The sequence below is a fragment of the Stenella coeruleoalba genome (assembly GCF_951394435.1).
Source record: "Stenella coeruleoalba genome assembly, chromosome: 1".
Classification (NCBI taxonomy): Eukaryota; Metazoa; Chordata; class Mammalia; order Artiodactyla; family Delphinidae; genus Stenella; species Stenella coeruleoalba.
In genome coordinates this window covers 102200593-102209740 of record NC_137169.1, presented here as the reverse complement: position 1 = coordinate 102209740, position 9148 = coordinate 102200593, and positions in this window count along the sequence as shown.

Sequence of the window (9148 nt, the reverse complement as noted above, 5' to 3'; positions counted from 1 at the left end):
TTATGCTTTTATATATTTTCCAGTATAAAGAGTCTTTATACTTGAAAATATTGGAAATCAGTGAGAGATGTCTGGCACATGAAGCAGCTGCTCAGTGCGTGGCCGTTGCTGTTGGTAGTAGCAGTAGCAATAGTCGTAGCAGTGATAACAGTAGTAGTTGTAATCATTGTCACCCTCCTAATAGTATTTCACTATTGCATTGTTTTATTTCATCTGCACAGTGGTCTGTGAGGGACCAAGGGCAGAGATCATAAGCTCCATTTTATGGTGAGAACATGGAGGGTGGAGAGGGTGTCTTCTTTTCCAAGACCTTACAGTTTGAAGTTGCCATACCTGGGAGTAGAACCCAGGTCTTCCAACTCTGAAAGCATGGGCTAGAGGAGCAGGGAAGGCGGCTGTCATAATCTGCTTGGGCTGCTGTAACAGAATACCACAGGCTGCGTGGCTTAAACCACAGACATTTATTTCTCACAGTTCTGGAGGCTAGAAGTCCAAGAGCGAGGCTCCTGCAGTTTCAGTATCGGATGAGGGAGATCTTTTCCTGACTTGCAGATGGCCACTTTCTCACTTTGTCCTCACCTGGTAGAGAGAGAGAGCTCTGTTCTCTATCTCTTCTTTTTTTTTTTTTTAATAAATGTATTTATTTATTTATTTTTGGCTGCATTTGGTCTTCTTTGTTGGGTTTTTGTTGCTACGCGCAGGCTTTCTCTAGTTGTGGCGAGTGGGGGCTGCTCTTTGTTGTGGTTCACAGGTTTCTCACTGCGGTGGCTTCTCTTATTTCGGGCTTCAGTAGTTGTGGCACACGGGCTCAGTAGTTGTGGCTTGCGGGCTTAGTTGTTCCGCGGCATGTGGGATCTTCCCCGACCAGGGTTCAAACCCGTGTCCCCTGCATTGGCAGGCAGATTCTTAACCACTGCGCCACCAGAGAAGTCCCTCCATCTCTTCTTACAAGGGTACTAATCCCATGATGGGGACCCTACCCTCATGACCTCATCTAAACCTAATCACCTCCCAAAGGCCCCATCTCCAAATGTCATCACATTGGAGGTTAAGGCTTCCGTATATAAATTTGGGGGAGACACATTCAGTCCGTAGCAGTAGCCATATTAGTATTTCAGGGATGTATTTTACATCCAGAGAGCATGCATTTTACAGGTAACTGATCCCTCAGTAGACTCACAGTGTAGTTAAGCAGGACAAGCAACATCCCGGGGTGCTTCCTGTTTCCTGCACTTGGCTTTGGGCAAGTAAAGCCACTCGCTTTGGAAAGCAATCAGGCAGGACTGCGAGTCAACCTAGAGTTAAGTGTATCTTCATGAAGAACCCCTCCCCCACGGCTTCTCTGGGAGGTGGTCTGGGCCCTGAGGTGGGGCTGCTGTAACCACCAGGGTCCTGGGGCAGCTTAGCCCTGGTACCAGAAAGGACACTGCTCTGGGGGCAGGGACCCTAGGTCTGAGTGTGGCTGCATCTCTGACTCCATCACCTTTCTCTTTTTTAATTTTTTAATTTTATTATTTTTTTATTTTTTGCGGTACGCAGGCCTCTCACTGTTGCGGCCTCTCCCGTTACGGAGCACAGGCTCCGGATGCGCAGGCTCAGCGGCCACGGCTCACGGGCCCAGCCGCTCCGCGGCATGTGGGATCCTCCCGGACCGGGGCACGAACCTGTGTCCCTTGCATCAGCAGGCGGACTCTCAACCACTGCGCCACCAGGGAAGCCCATCCATCACCTTAAAACCTGGGGTTGGACTTGTTCTCGGGCCCATCCAGCTCCTGTGTTCCAAGATTCCCATGCCTGAGGTCATGAGGTCTACCTCTGTGCGGGGAGCTCTGTAAGCAGACCAAGGGCAGGGCTGGGGTTGGCCACCGGTTCTGTGCTCAAGACAACAAAGAGAAGGTGCAGCCTGAGCAAAGAGGGGGTAGCGGAGGGAATGCCGTGTCATCTGATCCATAGCTGATTAAGCCTTTGAAAATGCGCTCTGGGAACATGTCCGTGAAGGACGTCACTGAGGTGGGGGAAGAATGCCGCCTGTTGTCTGGGCCCAGGACACAAAGGCCTATCTGTGCGCACGTGGGCACTCCCGATCCAGGCTGGATCAGCTGCTCTTGTTTCCTCCTTTGCCATCACAATACAACTACAGAGTTACAGTCTGCCCTTCCACCCCAACCCAGGAGAGCTGGGCAATGGGATCTCTGCCCACTGGGTGCCCGCTGAGCACAGCCGGTGACACCAGCCTCCCGGCCCAGTTGGCTGCTGGCAAGTCTAGAATTTCAATAGCCTGCTTCTCCCTGCCCTCATTTACTGCCCTCTCTCGTCTTCTCTTTCTCTCACCCTCCCCTGCACACGTGTGAGTGGCAGATCCAGGGTGATCTGGACCCAGTTGATTGCCGAGGGAGCCAAGCCTGGACACTTGACAGATAAGCGGCTGGGCAGTGGCCAGCCGTGGCGCAGCGGAACACTTTCCTCGGGCGGTGGAGGGGCAGCTGCCCTGGTCCCCCACCCTGGTCCATAGGAAACGGGGCTAGGAGCATTCTCTCCCAGATGGAGTCCCCCGGCAATGCTCAGCGGAGAGCCCGTGCGGCATCAGAGGCAGAAGGCCTGGGATGCGAACGTGGGCTCCAACGCTCTGGCTTGTACTAGCAGAGGCAAGGCTCTTAACCCCTGTGAGTCTTCGTTTCCTCATTTATGTAAAATGAGGACCATAGTTCTTACCCCATGGGTTGTTGAGAACCTTCCATGGGCATCAAGCAGTGCTTAGCACAGGGTAGACTTATTACCAAGCATGGACACACCACACACACACACACACACACACACACACACACACACACACACACACACACACACACACACACACACACACACACACACACACATTGATTTCCTTAGAAGGAATGAGAATCCTCAGGGAAGATACACCCGCAGAAGGAGGAGGTATCTTTCCCTTACTGCCATATACTCTGCAAGTCCTTTATTGCCCACAGTGGAGTTGGTACTTCACACAACCCAGCCCATCGCTGTCAGAGAGAACAACTGGCATTTGCATAGAAAACACACAGATTGCATGTCACACTCCCGTGAGAGGAACAGAGTTTCCGAGGCTGTATTGTTGTTGGTGATTGAGGAGAGCCAGTGGCCCTTGTGTGGCAGGGACCAGCCTGTACCACTGCTGCCTGCAGTTGTTTTGGTTGTTTTTGTGTATCTCGCTTTTCCCCACCTCTCCTTTCAAATTATACCCTTTGGCCTGCAAATGAGTCCTTTCTCATTCTTCTGAGTGAGTTTCTGGAGGCAACCCTGCTTTTTTTTTCCTCTGAGGTTGACTTGTCCTGTCAGGCTGCCAGCCTGAGGATGAAGCCGTGAGAGCAGGTCCAGAAAGCAGAGCCCAGCCCCAGGCTGGAGCCGCCCCCAGGCCCACCCATCGCCCCTGGGACTGCAGTCTCCTGGGACAGGAGGCTGGGACAGGAAGGTGTGGGACCAGCCAAGGTTCTTGCTTTATTCTCCCAGATCCCGTTTTGTGGTTTGGGGAAGGGGGTATCTTTTCTTGAGGGTCTGAGATTTTCTGCTCGGGTGATATGATTCCTCCCATCATTCTGAGGGCTGGTCCCAGGACTCTGGAACTCCCCCTTTTACTGTCCCCCCGGGGCTCTGTCTCCGGTGCTCTCCTACCCCTAGGTGCCACTCCAAGCTCCAGTGCTCAGGGCCATATCATAAAACAATACCATCCGATATGGCTTGGGCCTCCTTTATGTGGGTCAAGCCACACAGGCCTTCTGGAAACATGGCCTGTTTTCTGACCTGCTAGTATCCGTGGAATGGATATTTCAGGGGGTGGTTTTGGGCCATTGTTAGTGCAGGTCCTCTGAGAAGCAGAGGGCAAGATGGGATTAAACTGCAAGGATTGTAGCAGGGGAAATGGTTTGTGAAATAAATAGATAGGAAGTCAGATAAGGCTGGAGGGCCATCAGACGCTGCATGCCTGACCCCAAGTGAAGGAGAGAGAGAAAGAAGATTGAGTGGAAAAATCCTGGACAACCCTACAGTCTAAGGAAGGTTCAGCAAGGCCACCAGCAGGTCCTCGGGCCAAAGGCAGCTGTCAGAGGAGTCTGGGCGTCCCAGGATTGGGTCTGCCTTAGTATCCCCAGTGTGCTCAGTCACTGCCAGGGAGCAGCCCATGAGAAAAGTGATTTGGTGCAAATGTAGCTGTTGGTTCCAAATGTACCTCTGGGGCCCTTGGTTAATTATGCTCTAGTAGTTGGAAGTCTGCAAGCTACATTCTTAGGGCCAGTCATAAACATACCTCTTCAGATCGCTGCATGGCACTGAGTCTTTGGAAATGGCCAGGTCCCTCCTAGGAGCTCCACATCAGGTGTATGTGAGTGTCAAACTCACGTTTTAGGGTCGCCAGCCTATCCAGTGGTCTCACAGAGACCAAACACACAGCACGAATGACTATCAAAGTGCAGCCTGTTGACTACTTACAGCAGAATCATCAGGAATGTTTGCTTAAGGCACAGATCTCTGGACTTCAGTCAGACCTACCCAAACGCATCTCTGAGGGATGGCCTAGGAATTGGCATTTAACCAAGAACATATGCCAATACACGCATGTGATTCTCGTGCCTTCTAAATGTTGAAAATCACTTCTGATGCCAGAAACTCAGCCTCTGTGCACCAGTGCTGAACTGAATCTCAGAGACAGAGTTTTGGATGAAGTAGAGAAGAATAGCTTTATTGCTTTGCCAGGCGAAGGGGGACACAGCAGGTTCCTGTCCTGAGGTGGAACCAGGACCCTGCCTCAAGGCTGCACTATTGTTTCTTGGCTGCCCCTCCCTTGTCTCTGCATCCCCTCCCTTCCCTGATCAGCAACTGTTCGAATCTGCCCTTTGGGACTCAGGGAAGTTCACGGAGGCTGGCGTCTATTCTCTACAAACAAGAAAGGGGGACAGAAAGGTTTTCGTGCCCAGGAGCCCCACAGGGTCCTGCTGTTTCGCTTCCTCACACCATGAGTAGGTGACTGATTCCAGGTCCCCCATTTCCTGGTCAGTTCCAATTTTAAATACTTTGTACTAATTCTCTAAGAATGCGCCTACATATCAGAACTTGAGTCTCAGTGTCTGGATTAGAAACGATGTGTGAGGACCACAGACTTCTGAACCGATGGGAGCTCTGGGAGACCCGTGCTTTCTGGCCTAGCTAAGCACAGGTGCCTATACATCACCTTTCCCAAAACAGTATACCAGATGTAGAATTTCCTGGGGCCTCCAAGTTAGGAATTTCAGTCTCTTGCTTTCTCTCTCTACACACCATATAGCACTACATCTTTTCAATCTGGGGATTGTCTCCTCCTTATAAGGATATTGGCATTCTAAATCTCCAAAGAGGTGTCTTCTAAATTCTCCATGGAAAGGTTTGCTTTGGGGACCCTTCCTTTTATCACTCTTACACCCACTGACTGTCAGGGTCCACGGGCTGGGCTTCCATGTGCTTTCCCCACCTGTCACCTGCTCTTCCTTTCTTCCACCAGCACCAGCTAGTTACTCAAGCCTCAGAGATCTCTTGTCTTATCCATGCTTTATCTGCAGCATGCCTGGAGGTTCAAAGTGCATTCTGCAGCCCCGCTTCTTGCAGCCGTGAGCCCCTGGAACACTTATGCTTTTGTTGGTTTCCTTATCTCTGCCCTCCTTGACCTTAGATGTCCTTTCTTGCCTTTGGGTTCATTCAGCCAAGTTGCTTGGCCCTGCCCTGTTCCCAGCTAAACCCAGCCCACTCATTCTCTGGATGAATATTTGTAGAAGGATAAACTCTAAAAACCAGTCCAATTGGTATAAAACCCAATAATACTCAGTGCTAGCGATGGTACTGAAAATCTGGTCTCCTTGTGTCTGGTTGTGGTAGACACTGTTATAATTCCTTAGGAATATACTTTGGCAATACACGTGAAGTATGAAGAGATCTAAGGGTGTTTATACCCTTTGATTTGGGAATCTAACTTTTGGGAATTTAGCTAAAGAAAATAAACCTAAATGGGAAAATATTTCACATAAAGGAAAACACAGAAATTTATAATAAGGAAGAACTGAAAATAATAACAATGACTCATATTCATTGAGTGTTTATTATGTACTAGGCACCACTGAATTCTTTATATTTATTATTTTATCGAATCCTCACCATCTCTCTATAAGATAGGGACAACTATGATCTGGTAAGAACTGCAATTACCTCCACATAACTTCTGTAATTTCCTCCAGATACCTAGTAAAAGGGAGGTGTACTGTAGTTTGGACCCTGGCCTGAGACTGCCCTACAGCTAGGTTCATTCCCTTACATTTGGACATGACCATTTCCTGTCCCTCTTTCTCCTCAGTAATTAGAATACAACAGGGTAAGTGTCATCACATAGCCAATTAATGACACGAATCACTAAGAAGAAAGTTCTCCCTCTCCTCCTTATAAAGTTGGATTTATGAATCTGAGAAGACTTTAAATGAATTGGCTTAACTTGAGTAAATGGGGGAGGGCATCATTTTAGATCTAGTCCCTCATTTAAACCCTCAAGACTTTCTGGGCCCTGATCCTTTCATTTAGTATAGTAACTCTCTCAAGTTTTGTTTTTTTTTTTAACCACAGATCCTATGACACACTCTCTAAGTCTCCATTCCAGATGTTGATTAGCTTAGGGCCAGGAGGGCAGTGCAAGAGACCCTCTCTAGTTCAAGATAATCATGCCCAAACTCATCCACTCCAACCTTTAAAAAACACATCTTAAATTACTTATAAACTCCTTATATATAAAGCCACAAATTGAGCTTTTAACAACCGTCTGTTAGCTCCACACCACGATCTGAGTACTGGATCAGTTCTTTGGCAGGAACCTGCCTCCATTTCCTCACCTCGAATAAGACTGGTCATTCCAACGTCACGGCATTGCTGTGAAGATGATGGAGAAATGGGTAACGGTGCCTCCTGCAGCCCTTGGCAGGTAGATGGCTCTCAGTACACATTCATTCATTCAAGCCAGCTTCTCCTCCTTCTTCATTCATTCAACATGTTGGGAATGTGGACGCAGAGCTGAACCAGCCCTGAGCCCCGCCCACCCTGTGGGGAGCTACTGGTTACTGTGGAAACCTCAGCAGGGAAGAAGAGCCCAGATTTGAGCACTTTCAGCACCTGATTTTTCTATCAAAAAAGGCAGGCGCCTTTATACCCTGCAGGTCAAGGAGGGAGGCACAGGTGAGAGATAAAGGAAGTGGTGAAGAAAGAAGTGCTATCCTGATGAAGAGAATATCTTGTCCTGTATGGTGATTTTTGGCTTTGAGTTAGTCAATAACTTTTTTTTTTTGGTAGGGGTGGGAAAATGATCTTTATTGAATATATGTACTTCAAAGGCAAGGAGTGTTTTACAATTCAAATTAATAGTCCTTTTTAGGAGTAATTACTGCCCATGGAGACTTAGAACATGCTAAGATCACAATCTCTTCAGCAGTTACATTTTTTGAAAAATGGAGTGGGTTGTTTCCTAAAGGAAGATGCTCTTGTACCCATGTAGGTAAATTCTTCTTCCGGTGGTACCCCCTCCTTCCCCCCTTCTTGTCACCAACACCCCTGAGTAATACTTACTGTCCTTGAAGTGGTTGGAGGGACAGGGACAAAGCAGAATCCCTAGAGGTGGTGTCTTAAGGAAATGCCAGAATCACTCATTCACTCAACAAAGACCTTGAAGGTAGACACTTTTCTTTGTCTTAGAGAGCTTTGTCTTTGTCTTAATGAACAACACCACCTATAACCTTGCACTCACTAGGAACCCACCTTCTGGTGGGAAGAGGCCGACAACAAACACATGATAAAGAGGATGATTTCAGAAGGTCAAAAATGCCATGAAGAGGATAAAATGAGGCTTTGATGGATTAAATAATGTGCTCAAGTTCATGTATTAGTAGGGGACAAAGTCAGGACACAACAGCTTATTTATCTGTACCAAAATTCACGTTTCCGATTCTGTGCTACACAGGCTGGCCTGCATAGCTAGTCCTTCCATCACAACTGAGCGAGGATTAGAGCTCACCTTTGCATAGCATTTTATCCTCTTCCAAGCTATTTCTAGCACATCACCTCATTTCACCTTGGGACATTATTATTTCCAGCTTCTCCTCTGAGGCCTGCCACGAATGCAAAGGAAAATGGCAGGAGCAGATCCTCTAGCAGAGGAGCCAATTAAGCTTCCCGCAAATGTAGAACAGTGAAATTCCCATGATGTGTAGCACCAAGAAAAGCCTTGAGTTGGCCATGTGTAGAGCAAACCCTTGTGGACCTGGATTTAAATAGGAGAAGGCCTTTCCTTTCTCCTCCTGCGACTCACAGAAACTGGATCTTACGCAGTCTCCTCGATGTTGAAAGAAGGTGCTAATGGGAAGTTTGGGCAGAGGTTCTCAGGTGCTGTGGGAACAGGAGACAATGGCAGACATGCTCCACTTTTCCCTGCATCTCCAGGGAATTGCACCTTCCACTCTCAGTAGAGCTGTGCTTATTCCTTCAAGCTCCCAGTCTTAGCAATAAGGTCAGCAGTTGACTGTTTACAAAGTACTTGATCTTGATTGAGGTTCACACGAACCCTCCTGGGTGGGTTCTAATATTCCTCTTAATTACAAAGGAGGAAAGTGAGGGCCAGAGAAGGCAACTGATTCAGTGTGTTTCTGTGGGGTTTGCAGGTGAGGTGGGCCTTGAGACTTCTGATGCCACTTGCTCCACTGTGCTACCACTTGCTTTGGTGAAGGCTTTGGAAGGAACTCTTTCTAAAACGTATTACATACTTGCCTGCCTTTTGAAGCAGAGGATGCTGCGGGTGGGGAATGTGTGCTGTGGTGTAACATTTTCTTGATGAATAAAGGTACCTTGGTGAGCACCTGTCTTTCTGTTCCGCTCATCAATGGACCTGTGTTATCAGTTTTTCTTACTCTGCCTTTTGATGTCACTGGGCCTTGTCTTCTTTTTGTATTTTGAAGCTTCCACTCAGAAGTCAAGCTTCTTACAAGTTGCTGTAGACAAATCTAGTAGGAGTGGAAGCTGATATAACCCTCCTGAGGGACAGTTATGCAACGAGTTAAAGAAGCTTTTAAAATGTTCATAATTTTTGATTCTTTCTAGACAT